This window comes from Phyllobates terribilis, unplaced genomic scaffold (genome assembly GCF_046119375.1).
Source record: "Phyllobates terribilis strain yellow unplaced genomic scaffold, ASM4611937v1 Scaffold_2__4_contigs__length_985480577, whole genome shotgun sequence".
NCBI lineage: Eukaryota > Metazoa > Chordata > Amphibia > Anura > Dendrobatidae > Phyllobates > Phyllobates terribilis.
In genome coordinates this window covers 954,257,339-954,269,866 of record NW_027362762.1, presented here as the reverse complement: position 1 = coordinate 954,269,866, position 12,528 = coordinate 954,257,339, and the positions used below count along the sequence as shown (strand labels likewise).

Sequence of the window (12,528 nt, the reverse complement as noted above, 5' to 3'; positions counted from 1 at the left end):
ATATAGTGAGTATACAGGCGTGTCTCATGTATACAGTGAGTATACAGGCGCGTCTCATGTATATAGTGAGTATACAGGCGTGTCTCATGTATATAGTGAGTATACAGGCGTGTCTCATGTATATAGTGAGTATACAGGCGTGTCTCATGTATATAGTCAGTGTACAGGCGTGTCTCATGTATATAGTGTGTATACAGGCGTGTCTCATGTATATAGTGTGTATACAGGCGTGTCTCATGTATATAGTGTGTATACAGGCGTGTCTCATGTATATAGTGAGTATACAGGCGTGTCTCATGTATATAGTGTGTATACAGGCGTGTCTCATGTATATAGTGAGTATACAGGCGTGTCTCATGTATATAGTGAGTATACAGGCGTGTCTCATGTATATAGTGAGTATACAGGCGTGTCTCATGTATATAGTGAGTATACAGGCGTGTCTCATGTATATAGTGAGTATACAGGCGTGTCTCATGTATATAGTGTGTATACAGGCGTGTCTCATGTATATAGTGAGTATACAGGCGTGTCTCATGTATATAGTGAGTATACAGGCGTGTCTCATGTATATAGTGAGTATACAGGCGTGTCTCATGTATATAGTGAGTATACAGGCGTGTCTCATGTATATAGTGAGTATACAGGCGTGTCTCATGTATATAGTGAGTATACAGGCGTGTGTCATGTATACAGTGAGTATACAGGCGTGTCTCATGTATATAGTCAGTATACGGGCGTGTCTCATGTATATAGTCAGTATACGGGCGTGTCTCATGTGTATAGTGTGTATACAGGGGTGTCTCATGTATATAGTGAGTATACAGGCGTGTCTCATGTATATAGTGAGTATACAGGCGTGTCTCATGTATATAGTGTGTATACAGGCGTGTCTCATGTATATAGTGTGTATACAGTCGTGTCTCATGTATATAGTTTGTATACAGGCGCCTCTCATGTATATAGTGAGTATACAGGCGCGTCTCATGTATATAGTGTGTATACAGGCGTGTCTCATGTATATAGTGAGTATACAGGCGTGTCTCATGTATATAGTGAGTATACAGGCGTGTCTCATGTTTATAGTGTGTATACAGGCGTGTCTCATGTATATAGTGAGTATACAGGCGTGTCTCATGTATATAGTGAGTATACAGGCGTGTCTCATGTATATAGTGAGTATACAGGCGTGTCTCATGTATATAGTGAGTATACAGGCGTGTCTCATGTATATAGTGAGTATACAGGCGTGTCTCATGTATATAGTGTGTATACAGGCGTGTCTCATGTATATACTGAGTATACAGGCGTGTCTCATGTATATAGTGAGTATACAGGCGTGTCTCATGTATATAGTGTGTATACAGGCGTGTCTCATGTATATAGTGAGTATACAGGCGTGTCTCATGTATATAGTGAGTATACAGGCGTGTCTCATGTATATAGTGAGTATACAGGCGCCTCATGTATATAGTGAGTATACAGGCGTGTCTCATGTATATAGTGAGTATACGGGCGCGTCTCATGTATATAGTGAGTATACAGGCGCGTCTCATATATATATTGTGTATACAGGCGTGTCTCATGTATATAGTGAGTATACAGGCGTGTCTCATGTATACAGTGAGTATACAGGCGCGTCTCATGTATATAGTGAGTATACAGGCGTGTCTCATGTATATAGTGAGTATACAGGCGTGTCTCATGTATATAGTGAGTATACAGGCGTGTCTCATGTATATAGTCAGTGTACAGGCGTGTCTCATGTATATAGTGTGTATACAGGCGTGTCTCATGTATATAGTGTGTATACAGGCGTGTCTCATGTATATAGTGTGTATACAGGCGTGTCTCATGTATATAGTGAGTATACAGGCGTGTCTCATGTATATAGTGTGTATACAGGCGTGTCTCATGTATATAGTGAGTATACAGGCGTGTCTCATGTATATAGTGAGTATACAGGCGTGTCTCATGTATATAGTGAGTATACAGGCGTGTCTCATGTATATAGTGAGTATACAGGCGTGTCTCATGTATATAGTGAGTATACAGGCGTGTCTCATGTATATAGTGAGTATACAGGCGTGTCTCATGTATATAGTGAGTATACAGGCGTGTCTCATGTATATAGTGAGTATACAGGCGTGTCTCATGTATATAGTGAGTATACAGGCGTGTCTCATGTATATAGTGTGTATACAGGCGTGTCTCATGTATATAGTGAGTATACAGGGGTGTCTCATGTATATAGTGAGTATACAGGCGTGTCTCATGTATATAGTGAGTATACAGGCGTGTCTCATGTATATAGTGAGTATACAGGCGTGTCTCATGTATATAGTGAGTATACAGGCGTGTCTCATGTATATAGTGAGTATACAGGCGTGTCTCATGTATATAGTGAGTATACAGGCGTGTCTTATGTATATAGTGAGTATACAGGCGTGTCTCATGTATATAGTGAGTATACAGGCGTGTCTCATGTATATAGTGAGTATACAGGCGTGTCTCATGTATATAGTGTGTATACAGGCGTGTCTCATGTATATAGTGAGTATACAGGCGTGTCTCATGTATATAGTGAGTATACAGGCGTGTCTCATGTATATAGTGAGTATACAGGCGTGTCTCATGTATATAGTGAGTATACAGGCGTGTCTCATGTATATAGTGAGTATACAGGCGTGTCTCATGTATATAGTGAGTATACAGGGGTGTCTCATGTATATAGTGAGTATACAGGCGTGTCTCATGTATATAGTGAGTATACAGGCGCGTCTCATGTATATAGTGTGTATACAGGCGTGTCTCATGTATATAGTGTGTATACAGGCGTGTCTCATGTATATAGTGAGTATACAGGCGTGTCTCATGTATATAGTGAGTATACAGGCGTGTCTCATGTATATAGTGTGTATACAGGCGTGTCTCATGTATATAGTGAGTATACAGGCGTGTCTCATGTATATAGTGAGTATACAGGCGTGTCTCATGTATATAGTGAGTATACAGGCGTGTCTCATGTATATAGTGAGTATACAGGCGTGTCTCATGTATATAGTGTGTATACAGGCGTGTCTCATGTATATAGTGAGTATACAGGCGTGTCTCATGTATATAGTGAGTATACAGGCGTGTCTCATGTATATAGTGAGTATACAGGCGTGTCTCATGTATATAGTGTGTATACAGGCGTGTCTCATGTATATAGTGAGTATACAGGCGTGTCTCATGTATATAGTGAGTATACAGGCGTGTCTCATGTATATAGTGAGTATACAGGCGTGTCTCATGTATATAGTGTGTATACAGGCGTGTCTCATGTATATAGTGAGTATACAGGCGTGTCTCATGTATATAGTGAGTATACAGGCGTGTCTCATGTATATAGTGAGTATACAGGCGCGTCTCATGTATATAGTAGATGATTTTTCTCATTATAACTTTAAATTGAAGGATATTTTTGCCATCTCGTTCCTCTGTAACATCTCAGAAGTGCGAGCAATTAACTCGGTTTTGTCTAATTAAACCCCTGACATCCGCACTTCACAAGACGCCATTCACATGACAAGAAAGTCGACTTTGAATAAATTTACACTGCATTAAAGTGACAGTCCCCCGTCAGAGGCGGAAAGGACGGAAAACGCAATATTTACTGCACTAACACGCAACTTACTGGATTTGTTTTTATTTTTTGTACTTAGTATTTCAAGTTCCATCACAGTATCTGTATGCAGCATTGTCTTTCAGTTCCTCCATTTATAAACCACACAGTATACGCCAGAAAACATACAGCAATCCTACATAAAGAGCTAACACTGAGAAAATACACTGCTCAAAAATATGAAGGGAACACTGAAATAACACATCCTAGATGTGAATGAATGAAATCTTCTCATTGAATACTTTGTTCTGTACAAAGCTGAATGTGCTGACAACAAAATCACACAAAAATCATCAATGGAAATCACATTTATTAACCAATGGAGGCCTGGATTTGGAGTCACCCCCAAAATTAAAGTGGAAAAACACACTACAGACTGATCCAACTTTGATGTAATGTTCTTAAAACAAGTCACAATGAGGCTGAGTATTGTGTGTGGCCTCCACGTGCCTGTATGACCTCCCTACAACGCCTGGGCATGCTCCTGATGAGGCTGAGTATTGTGTGTGGCCTCCACGTGCCTGTATGACCTCCCTACAACGCCTGGGCATGCTCCTGATGAGGCTGAGTATTGTGTGTGGCCTCCACGTGCCTGTATGACCTCCCTACAATGCCTGGGCATGCTCCTGATGAGGCTGAGTATTGTGTGTGGCCTCCACGTGCCTGTATGACCTCCCTACAACGCCTGGGCATGCTCCTGATGAGGCTGAGTATTGTGTGTGGCCTCCACGTGCCTGTATGACCTCCCTACAACGCCTGGGCATGCTCCTGATGAGGCTGAGTATTGTGTGCGGCCTCCACGTGCCTGTATGACCTCCCTACAACGCCTGGGCATGCTCCTGATGAGGCTGAGTATTGTGTGTGGCCTCCACGTGCCTGTATGACCTCCCTACAATGCCTGGGCATGCTCCTGATGAGGGTGAGTATTGTGTTTGGCCTCCACGTGCCTGTATGACCTCCCTACAACGCCTGGGCATGCTCCTGATGAGGGTGAGTATTGTGTTTGGCCTCCACATGCCTGTATGACCTCCCTACAACGCCTGGGCATGCTCCTGATGAGGCTCAGTATTGTGTGTGGCCTCCACGTGCCTGTATGACCTCCCTACAATGCCTGGGCATGCTCCTGATGAGGCTGAGTATTGTGTGTGGCCTCCACGTGCCTGTATGACCTCCCTACAACGCCTGGGCATGCTCCTGATGAGGCTGAGCATTCTGTGTGGCCTCCACGTGCCTGTATGACCTCCCTACAACGCCTGGGCATGCCCCTGATGAGGCTCAGTATTGTGTGTGGCCTCCACGCGCCTGTATGACCTCCCTACAACGCCTGGGCATGCTCCTGATGAGGCTGAGTATTGTGTGTGGCCTCCACGTGCCTGTATGACCTCCCTACAACGCCTGGGCATGCTCCTGATGAGGCTGAGTATTGTGTGTGGCCTCCACGTGCCTGTATGACCTCCCTACAACGCCTGGGCATGCTCCTGATGAGGCTGAGTATTCTGTGTGGCCTCCACGTGCCTTTATGACCTCCCTACAACGCCTGGGCATGCTCCTGATGAGGCTGAGTATTGTGTGTGGCCTCCACGTGCCTGTATGACCTCCCTACAACGCCTGGGCATGCTCCTGATGAGGCTGAGTATTCTGTGTGGCCTCCACGTGCCTGTATGACCTCCCTACAACGCCTGGGCATGCTCCTGATGAGGCTCAGTATTGTGTGTGGCCTCCACGTGCCTGTATGACCTCCCTACAACGCCTGGGCATGCTCCTGATGAGGCTGAGTATTCTGTGTGGCCTCCACGTGCCTGTATGACCTCCCTACAACGCCTGGGCATGCTCCTGATGAGGCTCAGTATTGTGTGTGGCCTCCACGTGCCTGTATGACCTCCCTACAACACCTGGGCATGCCCCTGATGAGGCTGAGTATTGTGTGTGGCCTCCACGTGCCTGTATGACCTCCCTACAACGCCTGGGCATGCTCCTGATGAGGCTGAGTATTGTGTGTGGCCTCCACGTGCCTGTATGACCTCCCTACAACGCCTGGGCATGCTCCTGATGAGGCTGAGTATTGTGTGTGGCCTCCACGTGCCTGTATGACCTCCCTACAACGCCTGGGTATGCTCCTGATGAGGCTAAGTATTGTGTGTGGCCTCCACGTGCCTGTATGACCTCCCTACAACGCCAGGGCATGCTCCTGATGAGGCTGAGTATTGTGTGTGGCCTCCACGTGCCTGTATGACCTCCCTACAACGCCTGGGCATGCTCCTGATGAGGCTGAGTATTGTGTGTGGCCTCCACGTGCCTGTATGACCTCCCTACAACGCCTGGGCATGCTCCTGATGAGGCTGAGTATTGTGTGTGGCCTCCACGTGCCTGTATGACCTCCCTACAATGCCTGGGCATGCTCCTGATGAGGCTGAGTATTGTGTGTGGCCTCCACGTGCCTGTATGACCTCCCTACAACGCCTGGGCATGCTCCTGATGAGGCTGAGTATTGTGTGTGGCCTCCACGTGCCTGTATGACCTCCCTACAACGCCTGGGCATGCTCCTGATGAGGCTGAGTATTGTGTGCGGCCTCCACGTGCCTGTATGACCTCCCTACAACGCCTGGGCATGCTCCTGATGAGGCTGAGTATTGTGTGTGGCCTCCACGTGCCTGTATGACCTCCCTACAATGCCTGGGCATGCTCCTGATGAGGGTGAGTATTGTGTTTGGCCTCCACGTGCCTGTATGACCTCCCTACAACGCCTGGGCATGCTCCTGATGAGGGTGAGTATTGTGTTTGGCCTCCACATGCCTGTATGACCTCCCTACAACGCCTGGGCATGCTCCTGATGAGGCTCAGTATTGTGTGTGGCCTCCACGTGCCTGTATGACCTCCCTACAATGCCTGGGCATGCTCCTGATGAGGCTGAGTATTGTGTGTGGCCTCCACGTGCCTGTATGACCTCCCTACAACGCCTGGGCATGCTCCTGATGAGGCTGAGCATTCTGTGTGGCCTCCACGTGCCTGTATGACCTCCCTACAACGCCTGGGCATGCCCCTGATGAGGCTCAGTATTGTGTGTGGCCTCCACGCGCCTGTATGACCTCCCTACAACGCCTGGGCATGCTCCTGATGAGGCTGAGTATTGTGTGTGGCCTCCACGTGCCTGTATGACCTCCCTACAACGCCTGGGCATGCTCCTGATGAGGCGGAGTATTGTGTGTGGCCTCCACGTGCCTGTATGACCTCCCTACAACGCCTGGGCATGCTCCTGATGAGGCTGAGTATTCTGTGTGGCCTCCACGTGCCTTTATGACCTCCCTACAACGCCTGGGCATGCTCCTGATGAGGCTGAGTATTGTGTGTGGCCTCCACGTGCCTGTATGACCTCCCTACAACGCCTGGGCATGCTCCTGATGAGGCTGAGTATTCTGTGTGGCCTCCACGTGCCTGTATGACCTCCCTACAACGCCTGGGCATGCTCCTGATGAGGCTCAGTATTGTGTGTGGCCTCCACGTGCCTGTATGACCTCCCTACAACGCCTGGGCATGCTCCTGATGAGGCTGAGTATTCTGTGTGGCCTCCACGTGCCTGTATGACCTCCCTACAACGCCTGGGCATGCTCCTGATGAGGCTCAGTATTGTGTGTGGCCTCCACGTGCCTGTATGACCTCCCTACAACACCTGGGCATGCCCCTGATGAGGCTGAGTATTGTGTGTGGCCTCCACGTGCCTGTATGACCTCCCTACAACGCCTGGGCATGCTCCTGATGAGGCTGAGTATTGTGTGTGGCCTCCACGTGCCTGTATGACCTCCCTACAACGCCTGGGCATGCTCCTGATGAGGCTGAGTATTGTGTGTGGCCTCCACGTGCCTGTATGACCTCCCTACAACGCCTGGGTATGCTCCTGATGAGGCTAAGTATTGTGTGTGGCCTCCACGTGCCTGTATGACCTCCCTACAACGCCAGGGCATGCTCCTGATGAGGCTGAGTATTGTGTGTGGCCTCCACGTGCCTGTATGACCTCCCTACAACGCCTGGGCATGCTCCTGAGGAGGCTGAGTATTGTGTGTGGCCTCCACGTGCCTGTATGACCTCCCTACAACGCCTGGGCATGCTCCTGAGGAGGTTGAGTATTGTGTGTGGCCTCCACGTGCCTGTATGACCTCCCTACAACGCCTGGGCATGCTCCTGAGGAGGCTGAGTATTGTGTGCAGCCTCCACGTGCCTGTATGACCTCCCTACAACGCCTGGGCATGCTCCTGATGAGGCTGAGTATTGTGTGTGGCCTCCACGTGCCTGTATGACCTCCCTACAGCGCCTGGGCATGCTCCTGATGAGGGTGAGTATTGTGTGTGGCCTCCACGTGCCTGTATGACCTCCCTACAACGCCTGGGCATGCTCCTGATGAAGGTGAGTATTGTGTGTGGCCTACACGTGCCTGTATGACCTCACTACAACGCCTGGGCATGCTCCTGATCAGGCTGAGTATTGTGTGTGGCCTCCACGTGCCTGTATGACCTCCCTACAACGCCTGGGCATGCTCCTGAGGAGGCTGAGTATTGTGTGCAGCCTCCACGTGCCTGTATGACCTCCCTACAACGCCTGGGCATGCTCCTGATGAGGCTGAGTATTGTGTGTGGCCTCCACGTGCCTGTATGACCTCCCTACAGCGCCTGGGCATGCTCCTGATGAGGGTGAGTATTGTGTGTGGCCTCCACGTGCCTGTATGACCTCCCTACAACGCCTGGGCATGCTCCTGATGAGGCTGAGTATTGTGTGTGGCCTCCACGTGCCTGTATGACCTCCCTACAGCGCCTGGGCATGCTCCTGATGAGGCTGAGTATTGTGTGTGGCTTCCACGTGCCTGTATGACCTCCCTACAATGCCTGGGCATGCTCCTGATGAAGGTGAGTATTGTGTGTGGCCTACACGTGCCTGTATGACCTCCCTACAACGCCTGGGCATGCTCCTGATGAGGCTGAGTATTGTGTGTGGCCTCCACGTGCCTGTATGACCTCCCTACAGCGCCTGGGCATGCTCCTGATGAGGCTGAGTATTGTGTGTGGCTTCCACGTGCCTGTATGACCTCCCTACAATGCCTGGGCATGCCCCTGATAAGGCTGAGTATTGTGTGTGGCCTCCACGTGCCTGTATGACCTCCCTACAACGCCTGGGCATGCTCCTGATGAGGCTGAGTATTGTGTGTGGCCTCCATGTGCCTGTATGACCTCCCTACAACGTCTGGGCATGCTCCTGATGAGGCTGAGTATTGTGTGTGGCCTCCACGTGCCTGTATGACCTCCCTACAACGCCTGGGCATGCTCCTGATGAGGCTGAGTATTGTGTGTGGCCTCCACGTGCCTGTATGACCTCCCTACAACGCCTGGGCATGCTCCTGATGAGGCTGAGTATTGTGTGTGGCCTCCACGTGCCTGTATGACCTCCCTACAATGCCTGGGCATGCTCCTGATGAGGCTGAGTATTGTGTGTGGCCTCCACGTGCCTGTATGACCTCCCTACAACGCCTGGGCATGCTCCTGATGAGGCTGAGTATTGTGTGTGGCCTCCACGTGCCTGTATGACCTCCCTACAACGCCTGGGCATGCTCCTGATGAGGCTGAGTATTGTGTGCGGCCTCCACGTGCCTGTATGACCTCCCTACAACGCCTGGGCATGCTCCTGATGAGGCTGAGTATTGTGTGTGGCCTCCACGTGCCTGTATGACCTCCCTACAATGCCTGGGCATGCTCCTGATGAGGGTGAGTATTGTGTTTGGCCTCCACGTGCCTGTATGACCTCCCTACAACGCCTGGGCATGCTCCTGATGAGGGTGAGTATTGTGTTTGGCCTCCACATGCCTGTATGACCTCCCTACAACGCCTGGGCATGCTCCTGATGAGGCTCAGTATTGTGTGTGGCCTCCACGTGCCTGTATGACCTCCCTACAATGCCTGGGCATGCTCCTGATGAGGCTGAGTATTGTGTGTGGCCTCCACGTGCCTGTATGACCTCCCTACAACGCCTGGGCATGCTCCTGATGAGGCTGAGCATTCTGTGTGGCCTCCACGTGCCTGTATGACCTCCCTACAACGCCTGGGCATGCCCCTGATGAGGCTCAGTATTGTGTGTGGCCTCCACGCGCCTGTATGACCTCCCTACAACGCCTGGGCATGCTCCTGATGAGGCTGAGTATTGTGTGTGGCCTCCACGTGCCTGTATGACCTCCCTACAACGCCTGGGCATGCTCCTGATGAGGCTGAGTATTGTGTGTGGCCTCCACGTGCCTGTATGACCTCCCTACAACGCCTGGGCATGCTCCTGATGAGGCTGAGTATTCTGTGTGGCCTCCACGTGCCTTTATGACCTCCCTACAACGCCTGGGCATGCTCCTGATGAGGCTGAGTATTGTGGGTGGCCTCCACGTGCCTGTATGACCTCCCTACAACGCCTGGGCATGCTCCTGATGAGGCTGAGTATTCTGTGTGGCCTCCACGTGCCTGTATGACCTCCCTACAACGCCTGGGCATGCTCCTGATGAGGCTCAGTATTGTGTGTGGCCTCCACGTGCCTGTATGACCTCCCTACAACGCCTGGGCATGCTCCTGATGAGGCTGAGTATTCTGTGTGGCCTCCACGTGCCTGTATGACCTCCCTACAACGCCTGGGCATGCTCCTGATGAGGCTCAGTATTGTGTGTGGCCTCCACGTGCCTGTATGACCTCCCTACAACACCTGGGCATGCCCCTGATGAGGCTGAGTATTGTGTGTGGCCTCCACGTGCCTGTATGACCTCCCTACAACGCCTGGGCATGCTCCTGATGAGGCTGAGTATTGTGTGTGGCCTCCACGTGCCTGTATGACCTCCCTACAACGCCTGGGCATGCTCCTGATGAGGCTGAGTATTGTGTGTGGCCTCCACGTGCCTGTATGACCTCCCTACAACGCCTGGGTATGCTCCTGATGAGGCTAAGTATTGTGTGTGGCCTCCACGTGCCTGTATGACCTCCCTACAACGCCAGGGCATGCTCCTGATGAGGCTGAGTATTGTGTGTGGCCTCCACGTGCCTGTATGACCTCCCTACAACGCCTGGGCATGCTCCTGAGGAGGCTGAGTATTGTGTGTGGCCTCCACGTGCCTGTATGACCTCCCTACAACGCCTGGGCATGCTCCTGAGGAGGTTGAGTATTGTGTGTGGCCTCCACGTGCCTGTATGAACTCCCTACAACGCCTGGGCATGCTCCTGAGGAGGCTGAGTATTGTGTGCAGCCTCCACGTGCCTGTATGACCTCCCTACAACGCCTGGGCATGCTCCTGATGAGGCTGAGTATTGTGTGTGGCCTCCACGTGCCTGTATGACCTCCCTACAGCGCCTGGGCATGCTCCTGATGAGGGTGAGTATTGTGTGTGGCCTCCACGTGCCTGTATGACCTCCCTACAACGCCTGGGCATGCTCCTGATGAAGGTGAGTATTGTGTGTGGCCTACACGTGCCTGTATGACCTCACTACAACGCCTGGGCATGCTCCTGATCAGGCTGAGTATTGTGTGTGGCCTCCACGTGCCTGTATGACCTCCCTACAACGCCTGGGCATGCTCCTGAGGAGGCTGAGTATTGTGTGCAGCCTCCACGTGCCTGTATGACCTCCCTACAACGCCTGGGCATGCTCCTGATGAGGCTGAGTATTGTGTGTGGCCTCCACGTGCCTGTATGACCTCCCTACAGCGCCTGGGCATGCTCCTGATGAGGGTGAGTATTGTGTGTGGCCTCCACGTGCCTGTATGACCTCCCTACAACGCCTGGGCATGCTCCTGATGAGGCTGAGTATTGTGTGTGGCCTCCACGTGCCTGTATGACCTCCCTACAGCGCCTGGGCATGCTCCTGATGAGGCTGAGTATTGTGTGTGGCTTCCACGTGCCTGTATGACCTCCCTACAATGCCTGGGCATGCTCCTGATGAAGGTGAGTATTGTGTGTGGCCTACACGTGCCTGTATGACCTCCCTACAACGCCTGGGCATGCTCCTGATGAGGCTGAGTATTGTGTGTGGCCTCCACGTGCCTGTATGACCTCCCTACAGCGCCTGGGCATGCTCCTGATGAGGCTGAGTATTGTGTGTGGCTTCCACGTGCCTGTATGACCTCCCTACAATGCCTGGGCATGCCCCTGATGAGGCTGAGTATTGTGTGTGGCCTCCACGTGCCTGTATGACCTCCCTACAACGCCTGGGCATGCTCCTGATGAGGCTGAGTATTGTGTGTGGCCTCCACGTGCCTGTATGACCTCCCTACAACGCCTGGGCATGCTCCTGATGAGGCTGAGTATTGTGTGCGGCCTCCACGTGCCTGTATGACCTCCCTACAACGCCTGGGCATGCTCCTGATGAGGCTGAGTATTGTGTGTGGCCTCAACGTGCCTGTATGACCTCCCTACAACGCCTGGGCATGCTCGTGATGAGGCTGAGTATTGTGTGTGGCCTCCACGTGCCTGTATGACCTCCCTACAACGCCTGGGCATGCTCCTGATGAGGCTGAGTATTGTGTGTGGCCTCCACGTGCCTGTATGACCTCCATACAACGCCTGGGCATGCTCCTGATGAGGCTGAGTATTGTGTGTGGCCTCCACGTGCCTGTATGACCTCCCTACAACGCCTGGGCATGCTCCTGATGAGGCTGAGTATTGTGTGTGGCCTCCACGCGCCTGTATGACCTCCCTACAAGACCTGGGCATGCTCCTGATGAGGCTGAGTATTGTGTGTGGCCTCCACGTGCCTGTATGACCTCTCTACAACGCCTGGGCATGCTCCTGATGAGGCTGAGAATTGTGTGTGGCCTCCACGTGCCTGTATGACTTCCCTACAACGCCTGGGCATGCT

General features: G+C 51.7%; 1 protein-coding gene across 1 annotated transcript in view; it reads right to left on the bottom strand.

Moving 5' to 3' along the window:
• Nucleotides 1-12,528, bottom strand: part of IGSF11 (immunoglobulin superfamily member 11) — a 518,147-nt gene that overhangs the window by 402,603 nt on the left and 103,016 nt on the right. The window lies entirely within an intron of this gene.